This window comes from Cryptomeria japonica, chromosome 5 (genome assembly GCF_030272615.1).
Source record: "Cryptomeria japonica chromosome 5, Sugi_1.0, whole genome shotgun sequence".
NCBI classification, from domain to species: Eukaryota; Viridiplantae; Streptophyta; class Pinopsida; order Cupressales; family Cupressaceae; genus Cryptomeria; species Cryptomeria japonica.
The window spans coordinates 474,113,501-474,128,998 of record NC_081409.1 but is presented as its reverse complement, the minus strand read 5'-3'; the positions used below and the strand labels follow the sequence as shown (position 1 = coordinate 474,128,998).

Sequence of the window (15,498 nt, the reverse complement as noted above, 5' to 3'; positions counted from 1 at the left end):
AAGTTTGAGTAACAGAGTCAATAGTGACCTTGTTTTGGTAATTGGATGATTGATTAATGATAACGAAGTTACATATATAGCCAATTTGTAATGTCCCCTACTAGGTTTAGTTCTGTTTTAACCATAATTAATCCGTTTCTATGTACTTATGACTTAAACTAACTTGATTAAGAGACAAGTCTATCTTAATGTGAATCAAATCTGTGACATTCACTCCTTCCTAAATCTATCAAGTACTTGCTAATTTTACTATACTAGATAATTAATCTTATTTTGATTCATTATAAATCATTTACATATTTATTCATCACTAATTATATGAATTATTTTTTAGTTTTATGTAACTAGGATGTAAAATAAATAGGAGATGGGTTCTAATTGCCGCAAGGCAACATTAGAACCCATCCCAAAAAGGGTCGGGCCCTTTCCCTTTGTAATCTCACCTTTTAGGTTGCGTAGGGTGTAACCAACAAATAGGGCTGGGCCCTCTACCTTTCCAAACGTGTGGTGTATTATCTCAGCGCCCTAGAATAGGGCTGCACTAAATGGAACGTGGAGTTGAGATATAGGGCCGACCCTATCCCTATCTTGCACATGTAACGTGGAAAAGACAAAAGTCTTTAGCGCCAAAAGTGCCTTATTGGGCCGACCCAATAAGGCACCTATCCTCATATATAACAGGCCACAAAGAATGTATTATATACACAATGAATACACATTACCTCTGCTGTGCGAAAATCAGAATAAGTGTGAAATCTTCAGTTGTGAAGCAAAGTACTTTTCAGTCATCTATTCAACCATTAATGCGAAGTCCTTCAAGTCAAGCGAATTTAACACTCCAGCTGTGTGTGAACTCATCCAAAGCAAGGTGCAGATCTAGAGCGAACTTGGTGTGCTCTTACAGTGTTGATTAGTGTAACTTGTACTACTGAATGTGCAGAAACAAAAATACAGATACGAACCTCAAAGTTGTGCAAGTTTCAGTGTGCTGGAGTGCAAGGAAAAGGTTGCAGATTGGTGTTCACAGTTGCTGACCTAGGCTGTCATAACAGAAATCTAAACTAAGATAAGTCTGTTCTTATCTATCATCACTTGTTGTTAATTATTCTACCCTAGCTGGGAACTTTGTAACTTTGCTACTTTAACCTAATCTAATCAGATCTGAGGATCTATTATTGCTGGGTTTTTCCTACAAGAGGGAGGTTTTCCCAGGGTATCCTGTGTTATGTGTTGTTCTCTGATTTCTGCAACTATATCTGTTAGTAATCATAAATCTGTTTTCTAAAAGTTAACATGGTATCAGAGCCCTAGGTTTGTATAGAGGCTGTAATCAGATTTGTGCTTCCTTCTAACCTTCTGTTCAAAAGTTTAGTTCCCATGGCTTCTTATATCAGGTTTGAAGATAGGTTGGAAGGTCACACAAATTTCTCTTCTTGGAAGGTCAGGATAATGATGGCATTGAATGATCTTGCTGAATATGTTACAAAGATGCTAAGGAACCTGAGGGTGCAAGTGAGAAAGAAGATTGGAAGAAGAAGGACTTCCAAGCTCAAAGGATAATAATAGACACCGTCAAAAATCATTTGGTGCCATCCATCTCCAAGAAGAAGTCTGCCAGGGAGATGTTCTCTACATTGGAAAAGATGTACGAAGTCAACAATACCAGCTACATCCTTGCCTTAAGGAATCAGCTCTCTTACATCAAATTAGAGAAAGAAGAACCTGTTGCTGTTTACTTCATTTGAATCTCTGAGCTGAGAGATTAGCTTGCCACTGTTGGGAAGAGCATTGAAGATAGTGACTTATCTATGACTGCCCTAAATGGTCTTCCTCCCTCTTGGGAGCCATTTGTTCAAGGAATCTGTGCCAGAGTTGAGCTTCCTAAGTTTGATCAATTAATGGGAGATTGCATTCAAGAAGAGTCTCGGCTGGCTGCAAAAGGAAAAATTAAGAACCCTTATGATGAGCAACATGTCCTCTTGGCTAAGAAGGAAGGCAGCCATTGGAAGAAGAATGATTTCAAGAGGAATAGAGATTTCAGCTCTCCTACCCCCCCTTCTAGGAAAAGACCAAGAGACTTATCCCACATCCGATGCTTCCGATGCAACAAGCGCGGTCACTTTGCAAGGGACTGTCAAATGCAGGATGTGCAAGAAGATGCAAACATAAATGAAGTATCAAATCTTCACAATCGTGAAGATTTCCTTATTTGATCTATTGGTTTGTTGATCCACCCTTAAGTTAAATTTTGTTTTAGATTTAAGTTTGGTTCCAACTTTAAGTCAGAAATTTGTTGTGGATTTATCTTCTAGATAGGGTTTTAGAGGGAGTCCTGTGATACTCTTTATCTCATTGCTGGTTTCTAATCATTGTGATCTATTTCTCTAATGATGGGATTGATAAATGTGTTACTTGATTATTGCAAATGTTTTCCTTTATTATATTCTATATTGAAACTAACAAGTGTCCTAGTTATATTCTATGATACATTGGGTGTATCATCCACCCTCTGCGGAGTGCAAGGTGGTAGTGCTCGCTCACCCTCTGCGGAGTGCAAGGTGAGTCCACCCTCTGCGGAGTGCAAGGTGGCAGTTCGCTCTCACCCTTTGCGGAGTGCAAGGTGAGTCCACCCTCTGCGGAGTGCAAGGTGGCAGTTCTTTCCACCCTCTGCGGAATACAAGGTGGCGGTTATTTCTCACCCTCTGCGGAGTGCAAGGTGGGTTCACCCTCTGCGGTGTGCAAGGAGACAGGTTGTTCTTCTCAGTAAAGAAGCTTATGTATCCTCTGCGGTTGTGCATGATTTATGTTGTATGGTTATATATATCTTTGAGTATTAATTATTGCAGGTGTGCATATGGAAAGGTCTTTGTGATTCTCTGCAGATGTGCATCATGATGTTACATGCAGGACCCCAGGAAAGTGTAAAGTTATGAAGTGTTGGCTTCATCCTCTGCAGGCATTGCAAGAAAAGATCATGTAAAGGTTCATTGTAATGTAATTGCGTGATCAAATCACGAACTGTATATTGCTTGTACTATTAGGGTTGGGCCCTAATCCTAAACCTTGTAAATGCTCATACCATGAGTTTGTTCATGTGAATCTGATTATGTATTTATTTTTTCTCCCTAGTTAAGAGGGAGTGTTAGTTTTATGTAACTAGGTTGTAAAATAAATAGGAGATGTGTTCTAATTGCTGCAAGGCAACATTAGAACCCATCCCAAAAAGGGTCGGGCCCTTTCCCTTTGTAATCTCACCTTTTAGGTTGTGTAGAGTGTAACCAACAAATAGGGCTGGGCCCTCTACCTTTCCAAACGTGTGGTGTATTATCTCAGCGCCCTAGAATAGGGCTGCACTAAATGGAACGTGGAGTTGAGATATAGGGCCGACCCTATCCCTATCTTGCCCATGTAACGTGGAAAAGACAAAAGTCTTTAGCGCTAAAAGTGCCTTATTGGGCCGACCCAATAAGGCACCTATCCTCATATATAACAAGCCACAAAGAATGTATTATATACACAACGAATACACACGAATTACCTCTGCTGTGCGGAAATCAGAATAAGTGCGAAATCTTCAGTTGTGAAGCAAAGTACTTTTTAGTCATCTATTCAACCATTAATGTGAAGTCCTTCTTCAAGTCTAGCGAATTTAACACTCCAGCTGTGTGTGAACTCATCCAAACCAAGGTGCAGATCTAGAGGGAACTTGGTGTGTTCTTACAATGTTGATTAGTGCAACTTGTACTACTGAATGTGCAGAAACAAAAGTACAGATCTGAACCTCAAAGTTGTGGAAGTTCAGTGTGCTGGAGTGCAAGGAAAAGGTTGCAGATTGGTGTTCACAGTTGCTGACCTAGAGGCTGTCATAACAGAAATCTAAACTAAGATAAGTCTGTTCTTATCTATCATCACTTGTTGATTATTCTACCCTAGCTGGGAACTTTGTAACTCTGCTACTTTAACCTAATCTAATCAGATCTGAGGATCTATTATTGCTGGGTTTTTCCTCCAAGAGGGAGGTTTTCCTAGGGTATCCTGTGTTATGTGTTGTTCTCTGATTTCTGCAACTATATCTGTTAGGAATAATAAATCTGTTTTCTAAAAGTTAACATTATTATGCATTACTGCAGAACAGTTTCTAAAAGACGACATAATAATTATGATTATTACATTAATATTTATTATTAAATTAATATCTATATTTATAACCCTTATATTAAGATCTATATTTATATTATTGTTAAATTCTGCATATGGTCATTATGGCTTCAAATCCTAATCATCATATTGAGCATATTACTGTACATGTCACCAAGAATAAGGATGTTACTACCTGTAACTTAATAACAGTCCTAATCTGATCTGATCTGGACAAATTTGCTGATGATTATTATATAGATAAATCTATTATCCTTTTCAGACTTGAATTTAAATAAATAAATGAATTAAATTATATTTTCTAATTATTGAATATGTAAATTAATAATACCATCACAGCCTAAAAGCAATAATGATATTTAGTGGTTGTAAGGGCAGACATGTGTCAGATCTGGTCTGCCACTATAGAAGAAAATAAGAATGACTGCCATACGTGTTGCACTCTAATAATATTACTATGAAATTCCACAAACATTATTAGACTTTCTAGGCTAAGCCTACGTATTCAGCCTTGCTATGCGTGATGGAAAATCATCCCAGTTGGCTGCTCTTTTCCTTATAATAGCGATTTAATTCGGGACTGAAAATAAAGAATGCTCCATCCATACCCTTTGAAAGGGTGTTCGATATTTCTTTAATACGCCCTGAAGAGATATGAATATGAAAGTTGCAACTTTTCATTATCTTTAGCAGATCGCACCCTTTGGCTAATGATTATTTAATTTTTGGTGATCGTGCCTCTCCCTCCTAATTAATTGTTACCTTAGCTAATCTTTATTTTTCTTAGGCGATGACCAAAGAATAGTAAATCAACACTTCAGCGATCACTGTAATCATAACATGCTTCTCGTGGCTGCTTGTAAAGAATGGACGTCACTGCTTTTATTGTATCAGAATGGCCTTCTCTTTAATAATGCTATTATCTCAGAATTGATGCCATTGTTTATAAACCATAATATTTTACAAGTATTTTGAAGTTGTTGTCGTTGTCTAATTATTGCCCATCATAATGTTAACATAAGTCACTCTAACTGTGTAATTAGATGTCTCTTTAACCAAACTCAGCGTCTTCTATAATATCTTCTTTTATTGCCGTTCAAGGAGGTGCTATCTCATCATTATCTCCAATATAATTGCTGATGTGTTTATCTGCCTTTTGTTAGTCTGTATCACTACTTTGTTCTTATTAAATACCAACCCCTCATCTGGGCAATTGTATGATTTACATATGCCTTAGTTTCTTATTCAGTTCCTTAGTTGTAACCATATGGATGTTAATTGAATAAGATATTTTAAACTTTCTCTTTTACCTATTATTGGTACTATGTAACTTATTACTTTAATCACTTGGAAACGCTACCCCAGCTACCAATCTTGATCCAAACATTGTTCATTGATTGTTATTTCTGGGATCAAAGATGGGGACGTCACACAATTATAGGACAATTTTTCTAAAAGAAACATTTGTAAACTAAACAGAATTAGAAACTATCTAATCTAACTAAAAACTATTAAAATACATTATATTACTAGGCTCATTGGTTTTGCAGACTCGGATTGGGCAGGCTCTGTTGATGACAGAAAGTCTACTTCTAGGTATGTCTTCACTTTGGTCACAAGTGCAATCACATGGACTAGCGAGAAGCAGCAGGTAGTAGCTCTTTCCTTGACAGAAGCAGAATATCGGGGAACTATAAAGGCAACTTGTGAGGCAATTTGGCTTCGAAGGATGCTTTCTAACATGCAAATGTCTCAAGCAGGTCCTTCTACCTTGTACTGTGACAATCAAGGGGTGTTGAAACTTGCCAAAAATCCAATCTTCCATGAGCGGACAAAACATATTGAGCTTCATTGTCATTTCATCCGCAAGCTTGTAGAAGATGGATTAGTACAATTGCAATATGTTCCATCTGAGCATCAGACCTCAAACATCCTCACCAAGTCTCTGAGCCTAGACAAGTTTGTAAAATTGCGGGGGCAACTTGGTGTAGTTTATAGGATGACCATTAAGGGAGGGTATTAAAACATTTAATTAGTTATTTAATTCAAAACTTATCCAGCAGACTCTTGGCATACTTTGACCGAGAAATAAAAATGTGGCCACCTGTCTGCCAAATCTCTACACTGAGACAATAATGTAGCAATCACAAGTCTGTCATATCAAAGGACTAGCATAAATTTTGTTTGATCTGCTCGATCAAATGTGCTGCACTTCCAGTGACGATCAGGTCATCAACATAGATGACAAGAAGGATATCACCACCAGTATTTTTGACATACAAATTGGGATCAGAAGGACTCCTCTAGAAGCCTTGATCAACCAATTACTTATCAATTTTAATGTACCATGCTCGAGGAGCTTGTTTGAGGCCATAGAGTGCTTTTACCTATTTTTATACCTGATGTTCTTTACCGACAACCTTGAAACCAGGAGGCTGCGTCATGTAGAACTCGTCCTACAACTTACCATTGAGGAATGCACTCTTGATGTCCATTTGACAGACTGTCTATCCAAATTGGGTTGTGTTGTGACCATTTCACACATCGCCCCATTAAAATGGGGACCCCCTCTGCTTTTTCGCTTTTGTTTTGCTTGTTTCTCTCTCTGCTTTTAGGGTTTTAAGTGAGTGAGTTATCTGTCTGGACTAGGGCTAAACCTTAGGGGTTTCTTTTGATGTTATTCAAGTTGAGTCCAGTCAAATTTTGAAAGTTGTTAAGCGTCCTCCCAAAGATTGAGATGATTGAAATAAGGTAGGTCTTTTAGGAGAGTCAAATAGGTCTCAGGTTAGGTCTAATAAAGGTTTTTAGGGTGAAATCCAATTTTGACTAACTGTTAGCATTTTTGAAGGTGAAATTGTGTATTCTTGCCTAGGTGAGTTTTGATCAAATTTTTGAAGCAAGATGATGCCTGAAGCAGACAAATCGCTCCTGACCCCCAGAGAGGGCCCAGGGCGAAATTTATCCCAAGTGCAATTTCTTGTTTTTGATGAGCTTGCTAACTGGTTCCTGACCTTGAAAATGACCTAACTTTGCCTTGTGAAGCAGTTTGGGACTTAAATTTGAAGCAGTTTGGCCTAAAAGGGTAAAATCACTCCTAACCTTCAGAGAGGGCCCAGGGCGAAAATGTTGTTTAAATCATATTTGTTACTGACTTTTCTAAATTGCTTTGTGCAGGGTCTCCTGGAAGGATGATTCAACGTGATTTGATGCTTTGGACGGTCTGGAGACGTGAAAGATGGTGAATTTTGGAAGCTAAGGAAAAAATCGCTATGGACCCTCAAAGAGGGCCCACAGCGAGATTTTGATTTCCTTCGTTTTGCAATGAAAAGAGACCAAGTTTTGATCATAAATGGAAAATAAATGACTTTCTCCACCCACCTGAGGAAGATTTGGCTAGAAATGATGAAGGACCTTGTTGAAAACAGAAAAATCGCTACGGACCCTCAGAGAGGGCCCACAACGAGAAATCTTATAAGGGTCATTGCAAGCTTTATTTGGTCGATTTGAGAGGTCAAGGGCATGATAAAAGGATAGAATGAACATAATGAAGTATCCAAACTTGATCAAAGATGATGAATTGAAGGAGTTTTGCCTAGGAAAGGAAAAATCACTACGGACCCTCAGAGAAGGCCCACAACGATTTTCGTTGTGTGCACATTTTGGACCTTTCTTGGACATGAATTTTTATTCATAACAAAGAACAAGACGATATCTTCCTTGGCAAAGTGATTTTTAGACGAAAAGTGAAGCATTTTGGTCCAGGTAGCAAAAATCGCTACGGACCCTTAGAGAGGGCCCACAGCGAGATTTTCAAATATGCATTATTCTTGCAGGATCAAAGTGATTTCATGATTGGAGGGGATGGAGGAAGGCAAGGTCTATCCGTTGAATATAATTTGGAGGATCAACACAAGAGGAAATCAACCCAAAATGGAAAATCGCTACGGACCCTCACTGAAGGCCCACAGCGAGAAATCGCTACGGACCCTCACTGAAGGCCCACAGCGAGAAATCGCTACGGACCCTCACTGAAGGCCCACAACGAGAAACCTAAAATGGGAAGTTTTCATCGAAGTTTGAGGAAAGCTAAGGTTAGGCATGGGTTAGAAACGATGTTTGAAAAGCCTTGAAGTGAAAAGAAATCGTTGAGAATCAATAGTTTGAAGGCAATTACAAAAATCGCTACGAACCCTCAGAGAGGGCCCATAGTGATTTTCCAGTTTTCTCTCCTTGGTTTGAAGAATTGAGATAAAATCTTGCTTGGATAGGAGGAGAACGTGATGTGTTATGCCTTGGAGGTGATTTGAAGATTAAAAGATGAAGGAATTTGCCTAGAACCAAAAAATCGCTACGGACCCTCACTGAAGGCCCACAGCGAGATTTTCAAAAAATGCATGTTTTCTTCAAAATGGTGCTAAGGCAAGGTTTGGACAAGGAGAAAAGACCTCCAAGAGTAGGATGAATATTATTTTGCCTTTGAAACTTGATGATTTTGGTCAAAAAATGAAAAATCGCTTCGGACCCTCAGTGAAGGCCCACAGCGAAAAATCGCTTCGGACCCTCAGAGAGGGCCCATAGCGATATTGTTGAAAATCCTCGTTTTACCTTACAACAACAAAGCGAATTTGGTTGGAGTGGATTAAGGAAGGACATTGCCAAATGATGAATAAAGTTTTAATGAAAAATGATGGAGAATCAAGCTCAAAATCAAAAAATCGCTACGGACCCTTAGAGAGGGCCCACAGCGAGAAACTTCAAAATCACGCCTTTTCTCCAAAATTGGATTAAGCTAAGTTTGCAATTCAGTGAAAGGACCTAGTTGAAATGTCTTGAAGAAATTTTGGAGGTAGAAAAGTGCTAAATTTGAGCAAGAAATGAAAAATCGCTCCCGACCCTCAGAGAGGATCTAGGGCGAAATCCTCAGGAAGTTTCATTAAGCCTTGTTTTAATAATTAATATTCTCCAAATTGCATTAGATCGCCAAAATTGCTAATTTTGAGGCATTTGAAAAAATTAAAATTAAATTGGCATTAAATAAAAGACATTTTGGCATTTAATAAATTATTTTTAAGCCTTAAAAAATCAAACTTCTATCTTGGAGGCATTTAAAATTAATTTTTATTAAATTAAAATTAAATATAAAGCGCTTAAGGCCTTATTTTCATTTATTTTGCCAAGTCGCCCCCCCCTTTTTGGAATTTTATTTATTTTTAAACCTCTTTTTGGCAAGTCGGCCTAGAGGGAGCAAAGGGGTGAGCGCTCTATATATTGGAGGTGTTTTTTCACAATTCAAATCATTCAATCATTGCTTCAAGTGCGAATTTGGAAGGCTAATTGATGGTGCGAAATCTGGTTTGCTTGGAGCGAATTTATTTCAAGTGTTGGAGACTAGAAGGAAGTGGAGTTGATTCTTGTGAAGGCTAAAGGAGGCGCATTTTATCCAAGGGAGAGCTTTGATCTACATTTTGCTTAGCGAAATTCACCTATTTTTGCATCATTTCTTAGAGTTTAATACTCAAGAGGAGGTATGGCGAAATCATCTTGACACCATTGTTGAAGATTTGAATTTTGAACTTTTGTTTTGAAAATTCTAAGTTTGGCATAGTTAATTAGGAAATGATAACTCAAGATTTATCATGAAGTTTCCTAATTAAAATCTTAAATCTTCCTTTCCACTCTATATTTCTACGCTTCAAGATATATTACTAATTGTGAAATGTTGTGTAGGTGTCAAGATGGCGACTCCAAAGGCGGGAGCATCTACTAGTCACCCGGCTCTCATGAAGGAAGATCAGAAGAACGAAGAATTGGAGACCAGGATCATGTCCAAATGGAGCAATATTCGGAGATACCAACTTGGGAAACTTCAGTGTGAAGAAGTTTCGAGAGGTCCCCTACATTGGCAAGCCATCACCTATTGCGAAGAAGATAATTGAAAGTGGCATCATCAAGGCGGCCGGTTCCCCCCAGCAGTCCAGTGTCATGAGCTGATGATCGAGTGTGCCCGCCATTATGACTCACAATCAAGATCGATCGTATCCAAGGAAGGAAACACTTTAGCTTACCTTTCAGAGGAGGCTATAAGCGAAGCTCTTCATCTTCCAGAGCATAATGATATGATTTACAAAAGCCTGGAAGGAGCCAGGTCAATGTATGAAGATGATCCCGACACTTGCCTGAATCTCATCAACAAGAATTGGTTGCTCAAAAGTCGTCCTCGCCTGAACAAGATTCTTAATACACCGCATAGGATTGATTTCCAAGAGGAGTACAGAGATTTGATAACTTTGCTCAATCGAATTACAGGCTCCTCAAGCCTTCTACTTCGAAAAATGGATGTTCTACTTCATTCAAATGATTGTCCAAGGGAAAGGAACGATTCATTGGGTCAGAATTATTAGCAATAGCCTGGATGTGCAGTTGAGAAGACTAAGGCCTACCAAGTCGTTCCACATGAGCTCATACGTCATATATGCCTTGATTAGGAGTTTTGAGTATGCAGGGCTACCTCATAGAGGAGTGATCGGAAGAGGACCCGGAGAAGTGAGAGTTTGTGACTCTTATGTTCATTTGCATCATCCACCTGGAAGTGACTACAAGTTAGTCAATGATACCTTCACGATGAACATCACTAGGATATTGCAAGGCGGGATTCACAATCGACTATCTCTGGATGCCCAAAAGCTTGTGAAGAGGTATGGTGCATGGTTCATCCAGTTTCAAAAGTTTACATATATCAGAGTTTAGGGGTGTCCTTCGCCTCCCTACATGTTGCCGAGGTATCCGACAGACAGGATAGTGCTACTTGAGATAACTAGGCAGTTGGTAGCTTGTGCAAAGGTATCCAGACACAAGCATAGAAATGGAATTCCCGTACCTATCATATTGGGGAATTCAATTGAGGTATGTCCTAATACTCAAGCTTCAGAGGATGCAGAGAAGGAATTAGCCTTGTATTCATTCACCTTCTTTGCCCCACGGGAGAATTTTGATCCTTATGGTTATATGGAGGAGACAGTTGCTAGGAAGTACGAACATGAGTTTCAGGTGGAAGACTTTTGGATGAATCTCTCAAGTGATTTAGAAGTGAAAAGAAAGATGTATTCCAGATTACCTTTAGATTTCATCAGGAAATGCAAAGTTTACAGAGTAGCCGATCAAGCTCAGGACAGTGGCAGACATCTCCAGTCGTCCTATGACAAAGAAGATAAGAGAGTGAAGATAGATTGGAGCGAGCCTGAGATTTTGGACTTGAGAGCTTTGATGGCTCCAGTTTTGTCATGTACTCGCAGATGGGTGGATGTACAACATCATAAGTTAAGAGAGCAAAATGTACCAATGACTTTTACTTTAGAGGAAAGACCAGAAGAAGGAGGAGCAAGTGTAAGTGAAGACGATTCTCATCCTAGAGGCGCAAAGAGGAAAGAAAGACCTGAGAAAAGAGAACCCTCCAAGAAGAAGCAAGAGGCCAATCGGGATCGCCCATCAGGCACATCTTCTCGACATGGAAAGAAGGAAAGTCAAGCTGAAGGTCAAGAGAAGATGGTACCTGAGATCGATGAATCTATGGAATCCATGGTACAGAATGATAAGCCAAAGAAGGGACAAACACCTCAACATTCATCAAGTCAACCTCTACAAATTGATGAGCTACAAGAGGATCAGGGAAATGATGATGAAGCGACATCTCCTCTCCGAGAAGATGAACCACTACTTAAAGAAATACGAGTGAGAGAGACAAGATCCGCCATTCCAGATTGGTTGAAGGAGAGACTGACAAGGGTGATTGTGATTGAAGAAGAAGAGGATGTGATTGACTTAGAGAGCCTTATAGGAAATTCTCAAGAGGTAACGGAGAAGAAGAAGGCCACCAAGATGTCCAAGGTGATCAGAGATGAGACAGGATCCAGGAAATTGCAGATAGCTACACCAGTAGTGGACAAGTATGAAGGTGAAATTCTTGCAGATGAGTATGATGTAGAAACATTTGAGCTTGGTCCACTCACTACTGAACAGGCAATGGATGAGGCAACCGATTCATTTGAAGCACTTAAGGGCAAACTTAGAGAAGAAATGGAAAAGAATAGGAAGCTTGAGAGAGAGGTCGGTGCTTGGAGAGGCTATTTTAGTCATCTCAATCAGCCCTTGAGACGTCAGGATCCAGCTGTATCTCCTGTGCAAGCACTTCCCCTTGAATCAGTTGGCGAGGCAGAAAGAGTCAAGAGCTTGGTTCAGCTTATGAGCTCTTGGATTGACAAATCCCACACGGTAGCTGTTGAATTTACAACAAGAATGATGGAGACAATCCACCGAGCTATCCAAGTCCTTGAGATCGTCCACAATCTAATGATAACTGTAGCCGCTTTCGCTCACACTAGAGATGTTATCATTCCTGTCCTGCAAGTAATCAGGCAAACACCAATGAAGATCCTAGCACAAGAAAAGATAATGGATGGAGGAGCTCATAACCTACTTTAGTGGTCAACTCTACTCCAGATGAAAGAGGTTCTTTTCGAAGACATCAACACCAAATGCAATCAAGTTGAAGGCGTCATCCATCCAATTCAGGATAAGGTGTTTGAAGTATTGTGTACCATTCTTGGCAGGCGGATTGAAGTTGAGACGGATGTGGACCTCCAAGAGTTGGAAGAGAGAGTCAAGGTCATCTTTTGCAAAGATGAGAATGTCATCACAGATGAGCAACGGGATCTAATGTTCACTACTATGCTCCTGATTGAGAAGATCAAAGAACTCGAACCTGGATGGGAAGCGGCTCTTCTCACTGCCTTTGATCAGGTTATCCACTTGAAGGAATGAATGAAGAATCTTCCTGAGATTCCCATTGTTGAGGTTGAAGGAATTGTGTCCAGATTCGTTGCATATGCTAAGAAAGAGCATTGGAAAGGGAACAAGGTTCTAGAAGAACGGTTGTTATAGGATGATGTGGCATCTTAATTATCATTGGTCTATGTTTCCTCGACTTTTGTGCCAATTAAATATTTGGCTATGCATTTAATAATGTTCATCTAAAAAGGGAACTTTTTGTAACAAACCCTAATTAGGGTTTAGGTGTCAGAATCTCAACCATTGATCTTCTTTCGATCTGGGCCATTCATTGTAATTGAGGATGCTATATATACCCTCACTCATTTTCATTTTGTTATTAGAAGATTAGAAATTAGATTAGCAATTAGAGGTTAGAAGAGCTTTGGAGAGAAGAAAGTTATTTTGTAGCAAGATTGAGTAGTGAAGAAAGAATTTCAAACAATTGTTGTCCAGTTTGGCTTTGAGATCAATAAAATATTGAAGTTATGGTGTTTTATTGCAATTCTTGTGGCTATCTTCATGGTTGTTTACTTTCTTGAATCATTCTCAGTCGAAGTAGTATTTAAGTTTGAAGGACTAAGTGTTGTGCTTGATCTTTGGTGAGATTCACGTTCCAAACCACTAGCTTCTTATTGATTGTAAGGATGCCGTGCGTGGTCAACTGGAGATATTGAGATTGCTTGAACCTTCAATCGTTATTGAAATATTGATATGTATCTTTATGGTAGTATCTATAATTCTTGATGATTTGAAAATCACTAATCACCTTAGAAGATCGCATCAATTCCAGTAGAGTTGTAATCCCTTGGCAATACTGAAATTGGTAGAATCTTACCAAGTCTAGCCTACATTGAGTCATTCTTAGGATTAGATTAGTATCCATCTCTTGAAACCCTATCTTTTGCTATTTTTTGAGAATTTGTTAGCATTTAGGAAAATCCTGTTCCTGCAGATCGAGAATACGTAAGGCCCCTTGAAGAAACAACATTCACAACGACCATTGTTGCTTATCCACACGTAGAGATCCTACAGCAAAGAACCTTGAAGTCATCCTGATTGATCCTTTTCGCGATATCTTCAGCATTCAGAGGCTTTACTCAAGAGAGGATAAGGTACCCTTGGGTATTTTATTCTATGTTTGATAGTGTACAAAATACACGTCAACAGGTTGACATAGCGAGGACAAGCCGGATGGTGCTCATTTTTGCTATGGGAGCAAATGTCTCCTCATAGTCTATGCCCTCTTTCTGCGAGAACCCTTTGGCTACTAATTGAGCCTTGTACCTATCAAGAGTTCCATCAGCCTTAAACTTGACTTTATATACCAATGGGTTTCTTCCTAGGTGGAAGATCAGACAGGACCCAAGTGTTGCTCTTTAGAAGACTATGGTGTTTAGCTTCTATTGCCTATTCCCACTCAGGTATTCCTTGAGCCTTTGAATATGTCTGAGGCTCATAAACATTGTGAATGTTGGCCATAAGAGCAAAGTTAATTGTGTTCTTCTATTCGCTCTTGGTTCTAGTTGATCTACCCTCAATAAGTTCATCATCATGAAGATCACCAATGGTCTTGGCCCACCACTTAGGCCGGAGAGTAGAAGTATGAACATCCAATTTAAGAGGATTAACTTCACCTGGGTTGCTTGGAAAAAAGTCATCTGGATGCGGATCAAAATTTTCTTGAGGAAAGTCGGGTGGTGCAATATCATGCCTTGGAGACTCCACAACTTCAGAGTCAAAGTCATTTGAATCCCTCCCATCTGGTGGACCTAAGGGAAGACGAACACCCAAATCCTTAGCCTTCAAAGGTTGATCCTCAGGGTTCAAAATAGGAGAAGAGAGTTGAAAGGGCCCTCGTTCTTCATCAAATACAACATCATGATTGAATATGAGACGATCATTGTCTACATCAATTAGTTGATAAGCTTTGTGGTTATCACTGTAGCCCGTGAACATGAGTTTCTAGCTCTTGGAATCGAGTTTTTTGCGCTTGGCATTTGGAATCCAAACATAAGTAGAAGAGCCAAAGACCTTCAAATGATTGATTTTGGGTTTCTTGCCAGACTGGGCTTCCTTTGGGGTCATCTTCTTAACGACTTGTGTGGGAGATTGGTTTAGAAGATAGAGAGAGTGTAGTGTAAACTGCTTCAGGTCAAAATTTCTTTGGAACATTTTTGTGCTCTAACATAGACCGGGCCATCGTGGTGATTGTGCGGTTTCTCCGCTCAACAACACTGTTTTGTTGAGGGGTGTAAGGTGTGGTAAGTTGACGCTTAATTCCATGTGTCACACAAAAGTCGGAGAAATCAAAAGAACAAAATTCTCCCTTGTTGTTTGACCTAAGAGTGACTATTTGACAGCTTGACTCTTTTCCACTAAGGCTTTAAACTTCTGAAACATGCTAAACACCTTTAATTTGTTTTTAACAAAGTACACCCACATTCTTCTACTAAAATCATCAACAAATAATAGAAAATACCTGGATCTAGTGATTGATGGAGTGTTCATCGGTCC

At 39.3% G+C, this 15,498-nt stretch overlaps 1 protein-coding gene across 4 annotated transcripts in view; it reads left to right on the top strand.

The window, feature by feature from the left end:
* Positions 1–15,498, top strand: part of LOC131049880 (mitochondrial import inner membrane translocase subunit TIM10) — a 74,403-nt gene that overhangs the window by 12,766 nt on the left and 46,139 nt on the right. The gene's annotated exons all lie outside the window — the stretch shown is intronic.